Source organism: Ursus arctos, unplaced genomic scaffold (genome assembly GCF_023065955.2).
Source record: "Ursus arctos isolate Adak ecotype North America unplaced genomic scaffold, UrsArc2.0 scaffold_7, whole genome shotgun sequence".
NCBI lineage: Eukaryota > Metazoa > Chordata > Mammalia > Carnivora > Ursidae > Ursus > Ursus arctos.
In genome coordinates this window covers 71,802,163-71,827,468 of record NW_026623089.1, presented here as the reverse complement: position 1 = coordinate 71,827,468, position 25,306 = coordinate 71,802,163, and the positions used below count along the sequence as shown (strand labels likewise).

The following is a 25,306-nucleotide window of genomic DNA, read 5'->3' as shown; positions in this document are numbered from 1 at the left end:
CTTTTAGCATAGCTTATATTTATTATAGAAAATTCCATGTTTCTCTCTTATTATACTTATTTACACTGTAAGTAAATGGCAAGTCAGGAGATATATTTTGGAGGAGGGAGGGAGGAAAGTCTTCCAGTGATTAAGAGTATGATAACTTGGTATTGACCTCATCCCAAAAGTATAACTTTTACTTACAAATGCTAATGTGATCTATCCAGGCTTTGAGATGAGAAGGCTATCTGTAGAGCGGAGGCTCAGGTTTCAGTATCAGAGTAGGAAGATCTGGGTGTTTGAAGAAGTGGAGAGAAGAATTACTTAAATGGGCAGACTTAATAATAGGAGTGTGATTATTTAAAAAGTGTTTACTATGTGCCAGGCACTGCATTAAGCATTTTTTATGCCTTACATCAATGATGAAATCCAGAAAGGCAGAACAGTGGCGGAAGAATAAGTAAATGGTAATATATTTCAAACTCCAAATCATTAGGCCAGGAACTACATCCATTATTTCCTCTGTGTTCTTTGAGCTTTCATTATATGTGGGACATAAAAACTAAAGTGCAAAATGAATAAAATCTTCCTTCATGTAACATGCCATCTAATAAAAGAGAAAAGACAATATACGTATTTTTAATGCCATGGGAAGATTATTAGGGGGTAATATAATGTAACACACAGAAACACAGAAGACAAATTATCCTTCTCTAAGGATACTGGAAATATTCTCTGAGGGGGTAGTATGTGAACTAGGACTCTAGGGAACAGTATTATTTTTCCTTATGATACAGACATTCTGGTCAGAAGGTAAAGGAAATACAGAGCCATATGGAGTTCATGTCACTTTAGCACGAAAGAATTTTCCACCTTTATACCTTAAATATGTTTTATATTTTTTTATTATTTTTTTAAGATTTTATTTATTTCTTTGACAGAGAGAGAGAGACAGCCAGCAAGAGAGGGAACACAGGCGGGGGAGTGGGAGAGGAAGAAGCAGGCTCCCAGCAGAGGAGCCTGATGTGGGGCTCGATCCCAGGACTCCGGGATCACACCCTGAGCCGAAGGCAGATGCTTAACGACTGAGCCACCCAGGTGCCCCATTAAATATGTTTTTTATTAAACTTATTAGAGGCAGCAGCTTCACCAAGACTTTGGATTTCTTTAAAAAAGATAATATATTTCTCAGCATATGACATATGAACTTCTACTGCAACCACTAGGTGTACCTGGGGGGCTCAGATGGTTAAAATTCTGCCTTTGGCTCAGGTCATGATGCCAGGGTCCTGGGATTGGGCCCTGCGTGGCTCCCTGCTCGGTGAGAGTCTATTTCTCCTTCTCTCTGACCCTTGCCCCTGCTCATGTTCTCAATCTCTCTCTCTCTCTCTCTCAAGTGAATAATAAATCTTAAAATAAAATTAAAAAGGCATATTTATTGCTAAGGACTGATAATCATGTGTCACACAGAGGTTCCCTATCTTTAATTACTTAGTTTGAATGAGGTAGGCACTAGTATAAATATCTTCCCCTGAACTTCCCCTGTAGATAATCTTCCCACCATCTTAAAACATTCCCCTCCAACTTCTTTCAGTTGCTTAGGCCAATCTATGTAGCTTTTCTTCAGTATTTTGATTTGTGTTTTGGCCTTTTGTTTGATTCTTTATATCCCTATCCTAAATGTATTTATTTTTTGTACAGAATTCTTTTTTTGGTCCTTGTCTATAATGACAAATGCACTTTTTAAAAAGATAATGATAGAAGCAGGAAAGTATAAGCTATATATTTTAAGAAGATGGTTGGTTTGTTGCATTATAAAATGATACAGATTGAACATTTAATATTATTCATAAAGAGAGTCCTTGGATGGCTCACTTTAGAAAAACAGAACCACATTAAATTCTTTTATTCTTTTTAAATTATTATTTGAGAGAGGCAGAGCAAGCACGAGTTGGGAGAGGGGAAGAAGGAGAGGGAATCTCAAGCAGACTCCACGCTGAGGCTGAGCATGGGGCTAGATGCAGGACTCGATCTCATGACCCTGTATCATGATCTGAGCCCAAATAAGGAGTCAGATACTAAACCGACTGACCCACCCAGGCACCCCAAGATTCTTTTACTTTTTTTGTACAATAGCCTCTTATTTCTTTTGGGAAGTGCCACTGTGCGCCCACCCATGGTTCTTTATCACTGGGCTAATATGTCCATATAAGCACTGCAAACTCTTTCCCAAGACATAAAATGAATTTGGGTCAGACTGGAATCATTGTCTCTTAAAAAAAGATATATACTCTGTCCTTTAATTTCAGCAATATTTACACATTAGAACAGCTTTATAAAGTTCAGTCTACAGAAGGTTAACAGCATTTTCCTTTCTGTATTTAAAATGCTCACATTTTATTTATCTTGCAATTAACATAAGCACAAATGTCAAGAAAGCATTGGACACCCACTGCTTGATGGCTTTTATACAAACCTCAAAATCCAATTGACATTTTGTGCTATTTTCTCTTCTTATTTATACCTCATAATAACCATTTGCTTTTCAGAATTTTTATTTTTAGAATTTTGCTTACATTACTGGGTAGATGTAGTATGTATCATCATTTCTTCCCAAATGGCCAGCCACGATAGAAAAAAAAAAAATCTTTCAAAAGTGGCATATCAGAATGACTTTGGGATGTAATTTAATGTCACATTGCTTAAGTTTATTTCCCCACCCTTTACTTCCCTCCTCCTCAAAGTGCCAGGAGATGAAAGTAGAATTTTCCACATTCAGTCATTGTGTAATCAACCACATAGCATGGTATCCAGCAACACTATTCTTAGCTATGATATGTATGTGATGTGTATATATATACCTATATACGTATATGTATCTTACATTTGGCTTCTTGATAAAAATTGTGAAAGTCAGCATATATAATGTGCATAAAAAACATTAAAAAAGTGTCCAGTTTAGAATCTTCATGATATGTATTTGGTTTTGGCCACTGATTGTAGGTGACTTCACCCGATTTTGTAATTATTGTACCTGATTTATAACTGAGAAAAAAGCTATATTGCAAAGGAATTTGAAATATCTAGATTATTACATATTTTCTGTGTGTATTAATTAAAATAAAAATTCTTATCTCTTCAATCTTCAAAAATGAATGTAAATGACTATTCTTATCTTTCATTAATATGTCCAATACATATATTTCCAGAATGATGTTTCACACTAGGTTTGTATTTCATATTTTATATACCATATACTACAATGTTTTGAAATATACTCCAATACAATTTTATTGTATTATAAATATCAGATGTCATTTCTGGCACTTGATATACTTATATAATCCCTGTTAAATAATTTTTCACTATATCAATTCTGATATTTACATACTAAGCTGAGGAAGTCAATTAGCAATTTTTCAAGTTACCTCAAAACTAAATGCAAATAATTCCTTTAGATTCTGAGGAATTAAAACCAAAGCATATACCAAAATATAAGCAGAGGAACCGAGTAAGCCTATACTGAAAATGCCTACCTGCACTTGTGTTGTTATATGTCCTTTAGCTAGCAAGTTAATATACTTGGAACAGTGCGAAAAGTCTTGGTAGTTATTAAACTAAATAACTGACTTTTATCTAAGCCTAGATGTTCCTATTCTTAGACAAGTACTATGACACTTACAAGACAAATGCAAATGAAAAATTTTCAGAGAAAATTTTTGAAACCACACATCAAGATACTACTTACACTTAATTTACATTTTTTAGGAGACTTAAATATCTGACTTTCCAGATTGCCATTCATGTGAGAAAAAGGAGCAACAGGCAGTACAAATGTGGCCTGTGAGAAGTGACTCCTGGGAGTAAGGCAGGAGACAAATTTTATACCAAATTGACACAAAGATCCTAAAGCTAACTGAACTTACCAGTGTGAAGAAGTAAAATCTACTTTGTGTTCTAAGGTATTACAAGCACTTTGGAGTGTTACAAAATGAGTAAGTATGTACACTTATTGTTGTGGGCTGAATTGTCTCTCCCTCCACATTTGTATGTTGAGGCTCTAAACCCCAATAACTCCAAGTATGACTGTATTTGCATAAAGGACCTTTAAAGGAGGGATCTAGGACATTTCTTTAGCTATAAATGGGCATTCTCTTTATTGGTTACCATTTAGTTAAGTACTAAGAATGAAACAGATGAGGACTTTTAAATGGCATTCTTTTTAAAATCTGAGATATTAGAAAGAGGTTTGATTGGAATTTAGACCACTATATTAACAGAAAATTCCCTGACAGTCCTTCAAGAAGTAGGCATGATATTATAACTTACAGAGGGGAATATGAATTAGTGCACTGTTGGTCTGCCAGTGACCATGTATGGGTTCTCTTGATTCTCCTGCACACATACCATGAATGAGAAATGAACTCTGGTCTGCTAACAGTGTAAGACACAAAAGCTTTAACCTTTTCTTGCATTTAACAAAGCAATATGCTTGCCAAGGAAGTAGATTTGACAGGATCATCTGACTGCATATTCAGAAGAGAAGTGTAATCTGTCCCTCTAACTGGCAAACATCTGTTGGCAATCTGCACACGCAGATACCTGAGCCAGCAAGACAAGCTCCCATTCTTTAAGGTGCAGAGACTGTGGTGAAAGTTGTGGAAGTGGGAAGCATGATCTGCTACTGACTATTTGCTCCTTTCCTTCAGGAATTTTGTGTCTCCAGGCTTCATTTACAGCAATAAAAATCAGATTATAAATGAAATCTGATTCTGTTAAATGTTGCCACATAACAAACTACCCCTAACATTTCATGCCTTAAAACAACTATTTTAATTTGTTCAAAATTTGTTGTGTTAGGAATTTGGGAAGGGCTTGACTGGGTGGTTTTCTGATCCTTGTTGCAGCAGGTGGGAAGACAGGGGCAGGGGATCTCATCCTCCAGGGCCTTTCCAGGTGGCACAAGTTTCTCCCAGAAGGACAGTCTTAGGGTAGTCATTTTTATATCATAGTTGAGGGCCTCAAAAGTAAAAACTCCAAGACTAGAAGGAAAAGCTGCCATCTCTTAAGGCCTAAGTCCAGAAACTGCCAGAGTCACTTCTTCCGCAATTTATTTGTGAAATTGATCACAAATCCTTCCTACATGAAAGGGAAGGGGAGAGAGATCTCTCTCAAAGGAAGGGGTATCAGAGAATTTGTGGCCATCTTAATTTGCCATAACTGCTGAGTCTTCCTAAAATACTGGTAAATGGTAAACTGCTAGTTTAGAAACTCAGTTCTAAGCATGGTACAAAGATGCACGGACTTCCCAGGAAAGTAATGTTAAAAGCTTTTAATCTCTAAAAACAGAATTGATTTGAAAAGCATTACTCTTTTATTTTATCAAGGTAAGCTTTGGAAGGAGAAGTCATATTTTTCCTATTTTCCCATTGTTTTAAGCAGGGATCGGCAAACATTTATTCTGTAAAATGCTAAATAATTAGTGTTTAAGGCTTTGCTGGTCATAGTTTCTACCACAACTACTCAGCTCTGCTGTTGAAACTTGAAAGCAGCTATAGACAATAGGTAACTGAATGGGCAAGGTTTTGTCTCAAAATGTTTTTACTTAGAAAAAACAGAAGGCCCCCAAAAAGTTTACTTAGAAAAACATTTGTCTTATAGGTTGAAATTTGCTGACCTCTGGTGTAGAGTACTTAACACTGTATAGGGAAATAGTTTTCATACATGCATTAGCATACGAGGCAAAGACAAGTATTTGTCAGTTTGTTGAATGATATCACTGACTTGCTGGAAAACCAGATTTTACATACAAATGAATGATTTTAGTTACAATTGGGTAATTTCTACTTAAGTAAAATAAGTTTAAAAATAGTTACAACTTTTAAAAATGTGGCCTTTTTTATATTTTGAAGAATTAAACTTTATGATCTAATTAAATGATAACCAAAATAACTATAATTACACTAGCAATTACAACTACACAAACTTAAATGTGATTATGATGGAATTGTTTTAGTGACAATCTGTAGTATTTATGAGTAAAAAAATCAATTTTTCATATGGGAATTAAATGGCAAACTAATTAACTATAACTGAAGTAGGTCATTCTTTTAAAACTGGACACATTCGTCTCTCAAAACATCTACTACATGTCACACACACAAAAACACAAAACTCTCAAGAATACAGACAAGGTAAAAGTAGTATCTGAATTGTCCTACTATTCTGTTTTTATACCTGTAAAATGAAAATCATTGACTCAAAATGACTTCTCAACTCCATTCTTATTCTTGGGGTTTAGAACTAATTATTGAGGTTTGAGATATTCTAATTCTCACATTGTATTTCTACTGCCTTTCTCATTCATCCAACTTAATCAAATATTTGTTCAATAAAACCACAAGTGCTTGTTCTGTAGCACTGTGCTAAAAGTTTGCAATGTAACTTTGAACAATACAATAAGGACCCTACCCTCACGGGAGATATTTTCAAAAGGAAAGAGACAGTCAGACTTGCTCAAGAAGAGAAGTTGAGGTGGGTTCCTGTTTGAAGGAAGCTAGGCTCTGTCATCAGGCTCTTGCCACTTACACTTACTGTCATGACATCACTTGCTCAGCCCATGTGTGACCAGAGGTGACTCTTCCCATGGTGCCTGTATCATGGATTATCTTGGATATGTCTTCTCTTTGCAGTCATCTCATATACTGCTGTTCCCTGTGTTCCTGGGACCTCTACTGCCTTTGCCTCTCTGTCTCCACACTCTTCTTAACCATAGCACTGGAGTTTGTCCTATTGTTTCTGCTGTAACCAAGTGTGCTTGCTCTAACCAAATCTAAGGCCAACCTGAAAATTACAGATGATGCCCTTATCATAGCTCTCCCAAGTAGCTAAACTGTGGGATGTATTATCAGAGTATGCTTCTTCTTGATAAAATACTTAATCCTCATCCTTCCCAAAGTAAAAATGTGATGTGAAATTAACTGACTAGTACATCAAAAGCTATTAATACTAAGATTATTTTTGACTTGAAGTGCATAGTCATTATCTCCATGGATCAGTGGAAAGCTGAACTCTTCATTTCATTTCAACGGAGGATCAATATGTAATAAACGGCTAAAGTGCACCAGAACCAAGGTCAGTAACACAATTTTAAACTAGTTTGATATCATCAGTCTTATTGTGACTTTAGTTGTTACAAATTGGAAATTTTTTTCTTGTAATCTCACTCATGATTCTAATATAATCAGATTGATTTGTGAATGTTAATTTCTTAAATCACAGTTTATTAATCTTTAAAAATAACAGGAATAAATTCCACTTCCAGCCAAGATAGAATAACAAATCCAGATTCTTCCGAAAGAACTAAATTTAAAAATGAACAAAACATACGAAACTGTTATTTGCAAGGTTCTAGACATCAGACAATGAGGGACAGTGATCCCTAAGGAAACAAACCAGCAAATACCTAGGACTGCCTCAGCCAAATATACTTTTCCAGGGCATAGTCCAAAGAGGTGGAACCCAAGTGGAGTTTGGCATACTCCCTGACTATGAGGAGACTGGGGATACCAGTGCAGCCAGAATTTTTAGCACAGTGTCAGAGACAATAGAGCAGCAGAGACAGAGAACTCCAGATCTGCAGAGTCTCCTCTGAGTATTAATCCAAGTACTGATTACTACATGCACATGAGAAACCTACCTAATACTGGAGAAAAGTTCACCAAAAACAATTACTGGTAACAGTGCCTGACATTTCCTCTTGGTTGTGAATAGGGCCTGTTCTCTTCAGGCACACTGGAAAAACTTGTAATTCATAGCGCATTACACAGAATACACAGAAGAATCTTGCCTCAGTAATGGAAGAAAATTAGACTAAGATTGAGCACTGTTCTTGTCAAGCATAACAAATCTTAAAAGCAAGACCCAAAGATTCAAATTATTTCCAACTAATTTAACTAGGTCCCAGAGGATAAAGAATGTATATGAGAATACAAATAAATCCAACACCCAACATAACAGAATTCACAATCACCAGGCACAAAAAGAAAGAGGGAAAATTGACCTATAATTGAAAGCTAAGTCAATAAATAATCTATTGATCTGTAAAGAAGGCAGAAAAAGGGGAGAAAGAGAAAAAAGTACAGATGAGATATATAACAAATAATAGCAAGATGATGATGAATTTAAACCAACCATATTAATAACACATTAAATGTAAGTAGGTTAATGCTCCATATAGAAGTCATAGATGGTCAGATTAGATCTTTTTAAAAAGCACATGCTGCCTCATAAAAAAACCCACAATTCATGTGTGTAGAGACCAAGGAATTGAAAGTAAAAGGGCAGGAAAACTATAACCTATTATTTCCCTAGAACTATTGTTTTAATTATCAAAAACAAATAATATTAAAGCATTTTAAATTTTGTTCCAACTGAGTAATTTCACTGTTGCATTAACTAGAGAAATAAATTCTACAGTTTGGAATGATAATACAATTTCATTAACATACAACATCAAACCAAAAGAGTAATAAACTTATTTTTTTCTTTATGAAAAGACTTTTTACTTTTCTAAATTACCAGCTAGATGATTCAAATTCCTGATTCCATTAAAAATACAAAATGCAAATTTCTTTTATTTTTTTATAATAATATTTCTTTATTATATTATGTTAGTCACCATACAGTACATCCCTGGTTTCTGATGTAATGTTCAATGATTCATTAGTTGCGTATAACACCCAGTGCACCATGCAATACGTGCCCTCCTTACTACCCATCACCAGCCTATCCCATTCCCCCACTCCCCTCCCCTCTGAAGCCCTCAGTTTGTTTCTCAGAGTCCATAGTCTCTCATGCTTCATTCCCCCTTCTGATTACCCCCCTTTCTTTATCCCTTTCTTCTCCTACCGATCTTCCTAGTTCTTATGTTCCATAAATGAGAGAAACCATACGATAGTTGTCTTTCTCTGCTTGACTTATTTCACTTAGCATTATCTCCTCCAGTGCTGTCCATGTTGCAGCAAATGTTGAGAAATTGTTCTTTTTGATAGCTGAGTAATATTCCATTGTATATATGGACCACATCTTCTTAATCCAGTCATCTGTTGAAGGGCATCTCGGCTTCTTCCACGATTTAGCTATTGTGGACATTGCTGCTATGAACATTGGGGTGCATATGGCCCTTCTCTTCACTACGTCTGTATCTTTGGGGTAAATACCCAGTAGTGCAATGGCTGGATCATAGGGTAGCTCAATTTTTAACTTTTTAAGGGACCTCCACACTGTTGTCCAGAGTGGCTGTAGAAAAATAAGATTCCACTGGACGTCTGTCCTCTCCATTCTCTTCTTTTAGGAAGAAGATTCTGCCACTTCTAGCAGCTAAAGGAAACACTTGGAATATCGATGAGCCTTAACAGAGGTAGAAAACAGCTTTCTAACAAATGCCAAAACAGTCTGATGGTAAGCTTGATTTAACAATTAAGATCTTACATTTCAGTTTAGATTTCTATTCCTCCGGTAAAATTACTTAGGTAAGTATTGCAGCAATGATTAGAGTTAGTAACCCTGGGAAAGCATTTGCCACTGACTGGAAAATATAGGACATGAAATTCAAGCACCTGTGAAATTTAGAACTCTGTTCCTCATTGAGAATTCTAAAAACAGTAATCATTATTGGGAAGAGAATGAATAGTTTTAACAAAAAAAGTTTACACAAATACACACTTCATAAATGTGTTATCAAATTAACTTGATTTGAGTTCAAACTTTTAAACTATTGGGTTCTTGCTCATGGAACATATTTGTGTTAGGATATCTGTACTTCAATGAACTAAAAATATCTATATTGTTTCAGAAGGTTTTCTGGACAGAATGATCTTTATGTTGCAGCAGTAATGTTATTTATCTCAAGTTTCCAATCACTAAATTTTTATCCAAATGAGAGATGGCATTTATAAATAAATCTATTAAAATTTTTCCTGTGGATAGTTTAGTATTTATTCCTTGTGAAAAATTTTTATGTATTATCTCAAAACATGTATCTAAATGTTTGCATCTTTCTTAGAATACATTCTTTTATTTAATAAAAATTGCTACCATTTGCTGTGTGCACTGTATATTACAAGGTTTATATACCTTACTCAAATAATCTTTACAAATACAAAATCTGCCTCTACAACATTGCTTGTAAGAGGTAGAGGTAAGATCCCGGCTCATTCTTTTCTAATGTTCAAGTTTATGATCCTTCATTTCACCATGTCACTTCCCCATATAGAAGAGCTCAAATATAATCCCATGATAGCATATGGACAGATGTTTCTCCCACAAGTAAAATAAAAGTATCTTACCTAAAAATTAAGGAATATGCTATATATATAATCCCCTGAGAAAGATTTATAATACACATTAATCTATAATATTTTTCAGAATACTGATTTTTCAACTCCTTCCCTTTCCATTTAAGTGCATCCAAATTTATTTGAATGTAGCACTCTTCCTTAGGATTTTTTATTGTTATATTTTTACTGTCCTGACACTTATTAACTTCACAAAGAAGTAGCATTGTCTGACTTGTTCCCATGTATAGGAAAGGATGACCTACATTAAAGACATTCAACATCAGTTTTACATTATAACTTTTTGAGAAGCCATTCAAAGCAAAGAAATCCACTTTGTTTTCTAATATGAATGCCTACAACTTCAGGATGTTCAAAAAGATAACTATAGAGAATATAAAATTCCTTCCAAAAACTCATCTTGTTGGGAAAAGAACACAGTTGCCATAAATTGCCCAAGTCCTATCTTTTTTCCTTTTTTCCAGCACCTCTGGGTTAGGTACAGAATAATTGGGCATGCTCATAAACAAGACCATACAATTGCCCTTTACTCATCCACTGAATCCCACAGACAACTACCATGTTAAACTGATCCGTCTGTCAGCCAAATAAGATTTTTTTTTCTTTCCCCTCTTTTAAATCTAAGAAAAAGAGAAGTCTCATTTATTACAGATAGTACCAAAGTAAGAAAGGAAAAAGACGTATGAGCTATTGACTCATATAGCATCAAAAAGAGGAAAATTATTTCAACAGCATGAAAGACTTCAGAGATTTTATGAAAAAGTCTAAAAAGCAGGCATTGGAAAAAACGTGAAGTTGTGAAGTTTCTCATGCAACTGGTATCACATTAAGTACAACCTAGTTTATTCCATCCAAATACCAGTCTTCCTTATGATATCACCAGCAACCCAGAGACCACCACAGAGTTCCTAGACACCCAGTTCTTGTTGTTTTGTTTTGTTTTCATTGCAACATGTTTCACTTCCCAAGGGTCTCTTTCCTTTTCCAAGAAATGCCGTACAGCCAACATTGCTTTCATCCTCCTTTTGAAAATCTTAACTGGGGAAAAAGAAGACCTGAAGGTGGGTTTGGGAATCAAGGATGTCTTCAAACACTCAAGCACTGCTGGGTGCTTCGGGGCACAGAAATAGACTAACAAGATGAAGTTAGAAGGAAGTATTATGACTCCAAGTAAGAAGGAACCCTGATTCTTGCATTCTCTTTACGCACTTTGCTGGGTGCATTACCCATGTTCCATCATTTAACGTTCCAATCACTTCATGATGTACAGATTATTACATTTCTCTGCTAAATAAAAATGTTGTACCTCAAACATGTAGTTTACATGCCCAAGATGATATAATAAGTAAGTGTTGAGGCTGGAACACAAATATGACTATCTGATACCAAAGTCTACCATTTATTCCACTGCACCCAGTGACTTCCCCCTGGACTGCATTCCATTCTGTGAAATACCAATCAGCTGATGCTGTTGTTTCTCTCAAGTCTACGGAAATAATTGAAGTCCTTTGTATTGATTCAATAGATAAAAGAACCCCTTCTCCAAATAACTGTTGTTTTAATAGACTCCAAATGATATATATTTTGATAATAATGTTTATTAGGATTTGGAAAGAAGAAAGATCTTCTACAAATTTTTTTCCATTATATATAGGGATTATGTCCCTTGTTAGAGATGAATTAAGAGACTATCTGAAACCACTTTTTGCTTCCATGGTAGATAGTATACCTCTTCCACTTAAACATTACACAATAATTTTACAAAAAGCTTCAATCACAAGAATTATCCAGTCCCATTAGCTGAACATGATGAACTGCGTTTAGCTTCTAAGACATTCCTTCTCACCAAAATATCCTTTTCGTTTTCACAGTTTTTAGGTTACAATAGCTGGAGTCCATTTCTTTGCTCAGTCCAATTCAAGATGCGGCAACCTAATCCTAGGAACTGCTCTAATGGCCCTTCAGTGGCATTCAAAAAGTTCACAGCAACATTTGTTCAAGGTAAAACAAACCACAGAAACTCCATATTCAAGCAACTGTTTTTCCACAGTGCTGTGATTTTTCCATGAATTAACTGTCAAAATAAGATAATTTTGCATTTAATATTTTTGATAATCTTAATATTTATATAAACTTATAAATTTGTATAGACATTAAAAAGAATATCAGACTAAATATTTAGGAATTATAATTATTCTTTTTTTTTCTTGAGCACTGCAAAATTTGCATATTTTTTTCTCAAAACCAAGTGGTAGGACATGATTATATTTAAAGACTAACCAGTGGCATCAAACACTGGATTTGATGGATAATTACAATAGCCACATTTCAAAAATCTTTATATAAACAATCTAAAAATTACATCTAATGTCATGCTCAGGCAAAACATGCCAAAACAGATTAGATGCAATATATACAAAGACATATATACTGCTTTCTAGCATAAAGTTTTTCAAAAAACACACAGAGAATACAATAATTTATATTTATAAAGAATAGCTGTTTATATAAACACTGTTTTGAAGAATGACACAAACTCAGAAAAATGTGTTCAGAGTATTCCCTCTCACACATAGGCTACTAATGCCCTAGTATCTCAAAATCCTTTACAAAAGGATATGGCTTAGTGAGTTCTCATCCAGGGGTTTTTGTTTGTTTTTTGGTTTCCTTTTTTTTTTTTTAATGTTACTTCTTTTTCTTCTCTTCTTTTTTTCATCTGCTTCCATTTTAAGTCTAACTTCTTTGCTGAAGGAGCTCCCAGTTTCTTATTCTTTACTTTCTTAACCTTTTCCTTGATGGCAGCCACATCAATTTTATTTTCAGTAGAAGCTTCCTCTGGTTTCACAACTGGCTTTTCTTTAGGTGGAATAAAAGCTTTGTTTCTTTCCTGTTGTCTCTTACCCGAGAGCTTCCTCTTGTTTAGCCTTTATAGCTTCCATTTTCTGTCACTTCTTTTGACTTGCCTTCAGAAAATTTTCACCACTAGCTAATTCTTTACCAATCTTTCTGACTGTGATAGTGGGAATGGTGTGTACTCTTTCTTGACAGTTTTTTTCTTTGGTTCCTTGCGTTTATTCACATTCTTGTGCTTGAACTATGGCAAAAATCTTTCCCAACTTTGTGATCTTAATTCAGAATCTTTTGCCCACTCTCATTTAATCATTAAGGTTTTAATGTTATAAATTGGACAAATATTCTTCATAGTATCTCAGACTACTTTTTGAACCTCTTTTAAGCCACTAAAAGGTCCAATGACTGAAACTATTTTTCCCTGAACCATAACATAACAGTTTGTTAAAAGTTCCAAAGCCTTCAATGTAGATCCTTTGGGACCAATGAGTCATTATAGGTAGTAACATTGTCTTCTTTTTACAAATTTTATTTCTTATGAACGAACCTTATGAATGATTTCACAAGCAACATCATCTTGAAGAATTTGTACTGCCTGCTCAAATGAAACACTCGTTGTTAAAAGGGTCTCTGGCCCTAATGATGATATATGGATCAAAAGTCTTTCTGTAGCAGTTCAATGAAGTCTCAAAGGATTTTAAAAAAAAGTCTTTGTCGGGTACAGGTAGTAACAGGAAGATGGTGGCAGAGTAGGAGGATCTTAGGCTCACCTCATTCCATGAATACAACTAGATAACTAGCAAATCATGCTAAATACCCCAGGAATTAACCTGAGGACTGACAGAACAAACTCCGCAACTAAAGGGAGAGAAGGGGCCACATTGAAGAAGGTAAAAAGTGCAGAGACACACTTTGGGAAAGAAATGGATTACAGCCACTGTGGTGGGAAGGGAGCTGTGGTCGCTAAGAAGGTGAGAGAGAGAGAGGAGCACACAGGAGAACACACAGGAGAACATTTCCCCATAGCCACTGGCTTGGGAAACAAGAGGGGGTGAAGTTTGTGAGTTCTTGAAATGAAAGGGGCTTATAGCCCAGAGTTTTAAAGGCAGCCGGGATGTATGGGATACAGTCCAGAGGGCACTGCGCTGCTTTTGGTAAGAAAGTAGGCAAACAACCCTGGGGGCAGACAGCATGGAAAGAGCAATCTGAAGAGTGACTGAGGCATACAGTGGGGAGATTATTTGCTCTACTCAGAGTGTGTCGCTGAGAGGCAGAGTTCACAGAGTCACCTCTCAAGGAACAAAGGAGCTGGCTGGTGTCAGTTCCCTTCTCCACCCCTCAGCATAAACACCCAGCCACCTGCAGGAAGCAGTACAGATGGACACTGGGTGCCTAACTTGCTTACATCAAGCCCCACCCCCACACTTCAGTGGGTCTTCCCTTCTCAGTCACGCTTACTTCACTCACAGTGTAACAGGTCCCTTCCCCAAAAGACCACCACAAACCCCAGCCCGTACAATGTCTCCTGACCAAAGAGTTTTGGAAGTGCTTCATTCCAGTGGACATGGAGACAAGTTTCATTTCACAAGCAGTCCAGAGTACACTTAATTAAAACTCGCCACATTGAGGCCAGGGACCAAACAGTATCCACAGCAGGCAAGGAGAGCCTCTATACACAATGGGCCTTAAGGACAGAGAAGCCAAAACACAACAGCAGAACACATGCAGCACACATTGGAGACACTCCCTGAAAAAACCAGGCCCTAGGTACTACATGAGCTCTTCTTCATAAGGCCATTACCTTCAAGAACAGGAGACACAACTGGTATTTCTAGCACACAAAAGAAGGTAGAGACATACACAAAATGCCAAGATGGAGAAATTCATCCCAAATGAAAGATAAGGCCACAGATTTAAGCAAAAACAGATTCAAGCAAAACAGATTTGAGCAACATGCCTAAGGGACAATTTAAAGCAACAGTCACAAGGATACTAACTGAGCTTGAGAAAAGAATGTAAAACATCAGGGATACCTTTACCACAGAGATAAAAGAGGTAAAAAAGAATCAATCAGATATGAAGAGTGAATAAACAAGATTAGAAACATGCTTGATGCAACGAACAACAGGCAGGAAGAAGCAGAAAAACGGATTAATGACCTAGAAGACAAAGTGATGGAAAGCAAAGAAACTTAACTAGAGAGAGAAAGAAGAATTATACAAAACAAGAACACACTTAGGTAACTCTGTGACTCCATCAAACATAACAACATTCATATTATTGGAGTTCCAGAAGAAGAAGAGAAAGAAATAAAGGAATAATAGCTAAAAAATTCCTTAATCTACGGAAGGAAACAGATCTCCAGATCCAGGAGGCATAGAGAACTCCCATCAAAATCAACAAAAGCAGGCCCAAACCAAGACATATTGTAATTAAATTTGCAAAATATAGTAATAAAGAAAAAAAATTTTTAAAGCAGCGAGGCAAAAGAAGTCAGTAACTTACAAGGGAAAACTCATAAGCCTAGTTGGAGTTTTCTCAACAGAAACTTGGTAAGTCAGAAGGGAGTGGCAAGATATATTCAAACTGCAGAATGGGAAAAATCTGCAGCAAAGAATAAAATATACAGGAAGGCTAACATTCAGAATAGAAGGAGAAATAAAGAATTTCACAGACAGACAAAAACTAAAGGAGTTCATGACCACTAAACCAGCCCTGCAAGAGATATTAAAGGGGACACTTTGAATGGAAAAAAAAGACTAAAGGGCCAGTATAAATGCAGGAAACACAAAAGCAGTACACATGAACATTTCTGTAAACAATCAGTCAAGGAGCTCAAAAAGAAAAGGATATAAAATATAATAACATATGCCTAAACATGGGGAGGAGAGGAGAAGAGAATGGGTTCTAATGTAAAGGACCATCAGCTTAATATTGACTGCTATTTGCAAAAGAGGTTACATATACCTAATGGTAACCACAAATCAAAAATGAGCAGTAAACATGCAAAGAATGAAGAGAAAGAAATCCAAATATATCACTAAAAAAAAATCAGCAACAGGGATGCCCGGGGCGGGGGGAAGGGGCGGTGTCAGTCGGTTAAGCGTCTGCCTTCGGCTCAGGTAATGATCTCGGGGGTCTGGGATTGAGCTCCCTGCTCAGCAGGGAGTCTGCTTCTCCCTCTCCCTCTACCCCTTTCTACCACTTGTGTTCTCTCTCTCTCTCGCTCTCTCTCTCTTTCTCAAATAAATGATAAAATCTTTTTTAAAAATCAGCAATACATAAAAGAGAGAAAGATCAGAGAAAATCTTTGGAAGCAACCATAAAAGAAGAAATAACATGACAATAAGTACATATCTATCAATACTTGCTTTGAATATAAATGGACTAAACATTCCCATCAAAAGACATTGGGTGTCAGAATGGATAAAAGACAATACCTATCTATATGCTGCCTGCAAGAAACTCATTTTAGACCTAAAGGTACCTGCAGATTGAAAGTGAGGGGATGTAGAAATATCATGCAAACTGGTGTTAAAGAAAGCCAGGGTAGCAATACATATATCAAACAACCTAGACTTTAAAACAAAGACTGTAGCAAGAGACAAAGAAGGGCACTATATCAGAATAAAGAAAACAATCAAACAAGAAGAAGTAACAACTGTAAATATTTATGCACTCAACATGGGAGCACCCAAATATATAAAACAATAACAATAATTGATAGTAACACATGATAAGAGTAGGGGACTTCTACATCCCACTAAAACGAATGGGCAAATCATCCAAACAGAAAATTAATAAGGAAATAATGGCTTTGAATGACACACTGGACCAGATGGACTTAATAAATATACTCAGAACATTCCCTTCTAAAATAGCAGAATACACAATCTTTTCAAGTGCACATATGACATTCTTCAGAACAGATCACATAGAAGGCTACAAAACAAGCCTAAACAAATACAAGAAGATTGAAGTCATACCGCACACCTTTTCTGAACACAACACAATGAAAGTAGAAGTCAACCACAAGAAAATGTGCAGAAAGACCACAAATACATAGAGGTAAAATATCATGCAACTAAAGAATTACGAGTCAACCAGGAAATAAAAGAAGAAATAAAACACACACACACACACACACACACACACACACACGCAAAAAAATGAAAACGAAAACACAATGGTCCAAAACCATTGGGATACAATAAAAGGAGTTCTAAGAGGGAAATGATTAGTAATACAGGCCTACCTCAAGAAACCAGAAAAACCTCAAATAAACAACCTAGCATTATACCTAAAGGAGCTAGAAAAAGAACAACAACAACAAAAAAAACTAGTATCAGCAGTAGGAAGGAAATAATAAATATTACAGCAGAAATAAATGATATGGAAAGTAAAAAAAAAAAAAAAAAAAAAAAACATATGGAACAGATCAAAGAAACCAGGAGCTGGTTCTTTGAAAAAAATTTATAGAATCAAAAAATCTCTAGCCAGATTTATCAAGAAAAAAAGGACTCACATAAATAAAATCACAAATGAGAGAGGAGAAATAACAACCAATACCACAGAAAAAGAAACAATAATAAGATAATATTATGAAAAACTATAATCCAACAAATTGGGCAACCTAAAAGAAGAAATGGATAAATTCCTAGAAGGATATAAACTACCAGAACTGAAACAAGAAGAAATAGAAAATTTGAACAGATTGATAACCAGCAAAGAAACTGAATCAGTAATCAGAAAACTCCCAACAAACAAGTCAAGGACCAGATGGCTTCACAGGCAAATTCTGCCAAACATTTAAGGAAGAGTTAATTATTCCAAAAAATAGAAAACAAAGGAACACTTCCAAATTCATTCTACAAGGTCACCATGACCCTGATACCCAAACCAAATAAAGACACCACAAAAAAAGAGAACTACAGGCCAATATCCTTGATGAACATAGATGCGAAAATCCTCAACAAAATAATAGTGATTCTAATCCAACAATGCATTAAAAATATCATACACCATGATCAAGTGGGACATATTCTCAAGTTCCAAGGGTGCTTCAATATTCCAAATCTATCAATGAGATATGTCATATCAGTAAGAGAAAGGATAAGGTGGAACAGAAAGGAAAGGTGGAATGAATGATGGGGATTAACGACTGCACTTGCTGTGATGAGCACCAAGTGATGTATGGAAGTGTTTGATCACTGTATTGCACACCTGAAATTAATATTACACTGTATGTTAACTAACTGAAATTTAAATAAGAACTGTTTTGAATAATGACTCTTAGGTTATTGGTAGGTAAATATTCTTCCAAAACTATGAAAATTATTATAATGTCTTTATTTAGGGTCAGTATACACTGTATCTGAACCTGAATACACAGGAAATATTAAAGGAACTTAAATTATATCCACAGTAAGAGCATATCTATTCATCCTGAAATCCCCTAGAATACTTTATTAAAATTTCAATTTACATTTTAATCTAAATCAAAATAAGTATGATGTTTTGAAAGACCTAATTCATGTTTTTGACTCTCAATAATTGCAATTTTAGAAGAGTCTAACTAATAAAAGAACAAATCAACAGTAACATCCATAATTAGCTGATTAATTTACCTCCTTACCTCTAGGAGGTAAATGGAATGAGAAAATGATCTTGTCTAAATACAAAAAAGGAAATTAATGGCCAGGACATTCCAAGGCAGAAAATGAAGATATAAGATGGTAGCAATATTTAAAAATTTGCACAGAAATTAACTCTTGAGATTTCTTGATCTTAATGCTTTATTACAAACATCCATCGGTCCATTCAAACTATTTAATGAAATTATGCTTATTCTTAATCCACTGGTGAAGAATAGAGACATAGTCCCTGTTCTTGTTGAGTTTATAATTATCTCTATGATAGTGCCCCTTCTGTTTGTTCTTAATTGATAAGACAAATGTAATAGCTTTTTGTTTATAATAGGGTCTGGGGTTATTTCTAAAATTTTGTGTGTGTACATGTGTTAGTAACATGGGTTGCAATAAAGACTTATGATGTTAGTTTACCAGTTAGACCTCTGGAATATCCATGCCTATTATTGATAAGAAACGTCATTTGTGAATCCAGAAAATGAAGTGAGAATAGACTAGCACATGAAATTGAATGTGGACTGTTTTTGCCAAATCCCTTGGAATTCTTTTTTTTTTTTTAATCTCTTGAAATTCTTAATTGTAACCCAGGTAGGAGGTAAAATGGGCCTTTTAATAAAATACCTTAAAAGGAACATTTGAAGAATAGAGACAAAGGACAATTTTATAAATATGGGTCCATATAAAATACAAAAATGATAATATGAGGGAGAATTTATGTGTTTTTTAGGGGGTTAGTTAACTTTGATGTGCTATGTTGTTACTTATAACTGGGAACAATAAGGGAGAGATTACCAGCAGAAATAGATTAATTTTTCAAGATCATTTTGGCTATTCAGGGTCCCTTCCATTTCCATGTACAAATTAGGGTCAGCTTTCCTATTTCTGAAAAGTAAACAATGGGAATTTTGATAAGGAATTTTACCGAATCTATGAATCAATTTGGGGATACTACCACCTTAATATTAAACCTTCCAACCCATGAACACAGATCTTATTTAGATCTTTAATTTTTTTAACAAAGTTTGGTAGTTTCCAGTGTAGGAATGTTACATTTCCCTTACTACATTTATTCCTAAATATTTACAGTTAAATAGTGAAGGTTACATTGAAAGCATCATATCTGTTGTACAACTTAACAATAAAAGACAAATAACCCAGTTAAAAAGAGGACAAAGGGTTGGAATACACATTTCTCCAAAGAAAAATAAGTCAATGCATACATGAAAAAAAAATGTTCAACCTCGTTATTCATTAGAGGAATGCAAATTAAACCCACAATAAGTTATCACTTCACAACCATACGAAGTGATGATGATTGTTATTCATAAAATAAAAAAATAATAAGTGTTAGTGAAGATGTGGAAAAACTGAAACATTCACATATTGCTGGTGGGAATGTAAAATGGTGTAGCTGCTGTGGCAAACATTTTGGCAGTAACTCAAAAAATTAAACACAGAGTTATCATAGAACCCAGCACTTTTCTTTCCCAAGAGAATTGAAAACATATATTCACACAGAAATCTGACACACAAATGTTCATAGCAGCATGATTTATAATAGCCCAATAGTGGAAACAATTTAAATGCCCATCAACTGATGAATGGATAAACAAAATGCATTTTATCTATACAATGGACTATTACTCAGTTCTTAAAAAGAAACACACACAATATATAAATATATACACAATATGGTTGAAGCTTGAAAACATTATGCAAAGTGAATGAAGCCAGTCACAGAAAATCTCATGTTGTGTAATTCCATTTACATTAAATGCCTAGAACAGACAAATCCATGTGGACATAAAGTAGATTAATGATTTCCAGGGAATGCAGGAGGGGTCAATTGAGAGGTGTGAAGTTTCTCTTTAGGGTATGGATATATTATGAAATTAGATATCGTTATGGTTGTACAACATTGGTAATACACTAAAAACCACTGAATTATGCTTTTTAAAATGGTTAAAATGGTGAATTTTGGTGTGTGAGTTATATCTCAATTTTTTTAAATTAAAAATATTTAAATAAAAATACATTCATAGATTGCTGTTTATTGCAAAGGGACAATGCTGACCTTCCTCTACTATTCTCTCCAGCTTCATTTCCAACAGTCCTAATAAATACATCCTTAACTGTATCGCAACTAATTGTTGGATGTTTTTGATAGTCATGATGCTGTTTCATGACTCTATACCTTTGCTTGTATAGTTTGTCATGCCTGGCATTCATTTTCATAGCACCCTCCTGAGTTCTATTCAGTCTTTAGATCCCAACTTTATTAGCCAAGATGGTGACTTTGTTCAGTGGTTTTAGTCATTTGATTCTGCTTCTTATTCCTATTACACTGTCAATCATAGCTCTTTTTCTTCCAACCTGCAAACCTTGATTTGAGTGTTTCTGGTACTTTGATGGTACTTAGAACCAAACAAAGTGCTTGACACACGATGGCCACTTAACAAATATTTGAAGATTCAAGAAAATAAAGGTGAAAAGTGTTGAGAGCTCACCTGAGCTGGGCAGTATTGAGTTGTCAGATACTGGAATAGCCTATTAAGATGACAAGCCAAAATGAAAGAAACAGTCAAGTGTTTAATTATATATTGCAATAGAATATAAGCAAGAAGCTAAGCCAGAGAAAGTGCTAACTCTCCTTACTGTTTCATTTTACCCCAAGGAGCTTTGTGCTGGTAAAGGACTGCAAGAGAGCTCTGAAAAAAGTTTCCTGCAGTTTTACGAACCAGAGAGACAGGGACTGGTGATGTGGAAGGGCTTAGTGGAAAGTCTTAGTACTGAGACTGAGTGGGAGAAGACCATCTTCAAGGTTCCTCCCATGCCCCCATAATGAAGTTTTGGCAGGGGCACCCGAGGCAGACATCTGGTCAAAGTCTCAATTAAAGAGACCTCAAAATGGAAGTGCCCAGGCTAGGAATGCAAATATGTGTAAAAGAATGGCTGCCTAGGGGTGTCTGAATTCCTAACTGCAGCTCTCTCAGTGACTGTCTACTACGTCTGCTATAGTATGGGCAATTCCGTCCCACAAGATCAGCCAAACAAAGCCTTGGTCAGGCCTAAAAATTCACACATAGGTTCTGGACTCCTCAGAAAGAGGGGACACTCACTCACACGTGTAGTCATTAGGGAAATGCAAATCAAAACCTCAGTGAGACACCACTTCACACTTACCAGGATAACTATAGTTAAACAGAGTACAAAGTGTTTTAACTTTATAGATAAATACCCTGGAAGAGAGTTCAAGAAAAATATGAGGATTCTGAGAAAGGAAATATAGTAACAACGAAAAAAACTCATGAATGCATTCTTGAAATTGACTGGATTTTTATTGGTACGTAGGGACATCTCAGGATAACAGAATGAGCAAAGGCACCAAGCAAGAGAAAATTCAGCAACTAGAAAAGTAAAATTCTAATGTTTGGAGTATACCTAGTGAAGTCTCAGTAGATAATGATGAAAATAAGTAGTTTGTGATCATGGTATAAAATGCCCTCAGTATGCATTTCAAAAAGTCTATACTTAATTCTGAAAATAATAGACAGTCATTTAAATTTTTGATTATTTTGAGACATGATGGAAGTTTCTTTTAAGAGGGGTGCCTGGGTGACTCAGTCAGTTAAGTGTCCAACTCTTGATTTTGGCTCAAGTCATGATCTCAGGGTTGTGAGACTGAGCCCCAAGTTGGGGTTCACACTGGGCATAGAGCCTGCTTAAGGTTCTCTCTCTCCCTCTCCCCCACCACCACTCGCTCTCTCTCTCTAAAAAAAAAAAAAAAAAAAAAAAAAAGTTTGTTTTAAGAAAATCATTTAAAGATCTTATTTATCATAAGAAAAACAATTTGCCAATATTCACCTTGCTAATTTTATTTTAAAATAGTTAAGGCTATCTCAAATTATTAATAAAGCAAAAACAAATGAAATACTTGTACACTCATTTATTCTAATATAATATAGACAACTTGGAAGATGAGATTATCTGGCTTAACTTGGTATTGCCAAAACCCCTAGCACTTTACCTTGTGCAAAGAAGATAACTGATAAATGTTTCCCGCTTGAACACTATCTTGAAGTCACTACTCATCACAATGTTGGCATTCAATAAATACACAACTCAGAAATGAAGCTGCATCTATTTCATACCCTCCTCCCCTTTTTTATAAGTTTCTCAAAGTACTTCAAAAATTTTCAGATTTATGGTCAATTCATATAAAGAATAATACTCATGGGGTGTCTGGGTGGTTTAGTCAGTTAAGCAGCTGACTCTTGATTTTGGCTCAGGTCATGATCTCAGCGTCCTGAGATCCAGTCCTGTGTCCAGGCTCCACGCTCAGCAGAGAATTTGTCTCTCTCTCCCTCTGCCCCTCCCACAATTCCCATGCACTCTCTCTCTCCCATTATTTAAAATAAATAAATAAATATTTTAAAAAATTAAAAAGAATAATACTGCTAGCATATAGAAAAATATTGCTTTTCTAAAATGTCTTTCTGTTTCATATTTTGGATAAATGACATTCAACCAATTACAGAAGATGTATGCAAATATGCTATAAAACTATTCCATGATTTTTCTGTTGAAAGTAGTAATTTAGATTTTGTTTGAAAAGCAGTTCCTATGTCCTAAGATTCTGTTATCCCTGTAGGCAATCATTGTACTGAATTCTGCTTAAATATTATTGTTGGTGCTGTTAGTAGGTTGTAAAGATGAAAAGTTGTTGCTTTGAAGCTATACAAGAAAATTCGGTAGTTCTGTTTTATGATTCACAGAGTACTGTGTTTTCAAACCTCTTGCATGATTGGCTATATTGCACATGGCATGATACATAAGGAAAACCAACAGAGTCAACAAATGAAAAAATCAAATTTGGTTAACATATGCATCTAGATGAAATCTCCCAATATTTCAGAATAGTTTTATGCTAGGAGATATTGCCCTTCCCCTTCTTGGCTTAAGCATTATGTTAGCATTTTGCTTCATTGACATAATTGCAATTATCAACCAATCAAACACAAAATCAGGCCAATAAATCACTGAGTAGCTTTTATGTGCAAAGAGCTATACCAGGGAAGCAGGTAGGGCAGACTCGTAGAGATGTTAGAAAGAGAGCTCTGCATTGCAGTAGTTTATAATTCTTTTCCAGTGAATAACCACAGTTCCCCCAAATAAGAACAAAGTAAATTTGTATCTTTGTGTCGGGTTGTTGGTCATCTATTCACTCCTCTTTTTGGTTATAGCATGGAAAATTGAGAGTTCACTTAAGTTTTAGGGGATATAATTCATTTATCAAAAGAAAGAGAGGAAGAAAGAAAGAGAGAGTGATAACTAATACGTTGGCAAGTATAGAGTAGGCTCTCAATGCACTGGACACCCCATAGGACCTAAAATAACATGTTATTCACTGAAGAAGGAAACATAAATTAAATATATAACATTGTCCTTACCCTCAATTTGCAAGGACAATTTTATTTGAGTAATTTATCTCCTGTTCAAAGTAAGATTTGTCCTTCAATGCATCTTGTCAAACACTGCCATTGAATGGATGAGAAAATATAGCTCTTGGTGGCAGTGATGGGTAGGGAAGAATGGCGGAAGAGTTAATTGTCTGGGAGCAGAGTATTAGACAATCAGCCTCAAGCCTGGATCTGTGCCTCCTAAGTCCTTACTACAGACTCATCTAACTGTCTGTACAGCACACTGCCTCTAAGACCTGAAGTCACAGGAAGGCATCATCAATGATGGAAGCCCCATAGGCTCCAGATGTCCCAGTATGTAGTCCACTGAGAAAGAAAACAAAACACATACACAGCCCATTCCTTAGTTTACTTAGCAAATTAGAACTGAAATCTTCCCAAAGGAAATAGTTGAAGAAATACACAAAGCATACCTAATATGAGACAGCTATATACTGTTATTCAGAGGGGAAGAGAACTTGGTGGATTGGGACACAGGGAAGGGGGCACAATTCCTTTCCGAATGAAATTCAAAAAAAAAAAAAATCATCCAACTGTCAGAATAATGCTAATGAGAAATTCCAGTTTAAACTTAGTAAAAATGAACCTTCTTAAAGTAAGAGTCCCTCCCATGTTTGGGATGTGATAAGCATCTGGTATGAACAGTGACAGCAGCTTTCTAAATTAATTCATTCCCATCACCTGCTTCCTAGAGTCAGTCACCCGTCGAGGAAAGTTTCACATTTAACCATAGGATATACTGTATCCAGATACCAGATGTAGAATTCACAAACATCCATCAACATACATCTAAAAAGGAGAAAAAAATCATTCTCCTTTTGCTGTAAAATTGCTATATATCATTTATTATTTTGTTTAGTTTTAATTTTATTAGAAATTTAAGGCAACATTTTATATTTAGTTCTTAGGGTATCTCCCTGCCTCCACCTTTTGGTAAATCTCATATCCCATAACCTTTGTCAGCACTAGAACAGACGGTGAGATATAA

General features: G+C 35.4%; 1 pseudogene; it reads right to left on the bottom strand.

Moving 5' to 3' along the window:
* Positions 1-13,036: 13,036 nt before the first annotated feature.
* On the bottom strand, positions 13,037-13,965 carry LOC113259276 (KRR1 small subunit processome component homolog; annotated as a pseudogene).
* Positions 13,966-25,306: the final 11,341 nt, after the last annotated feature.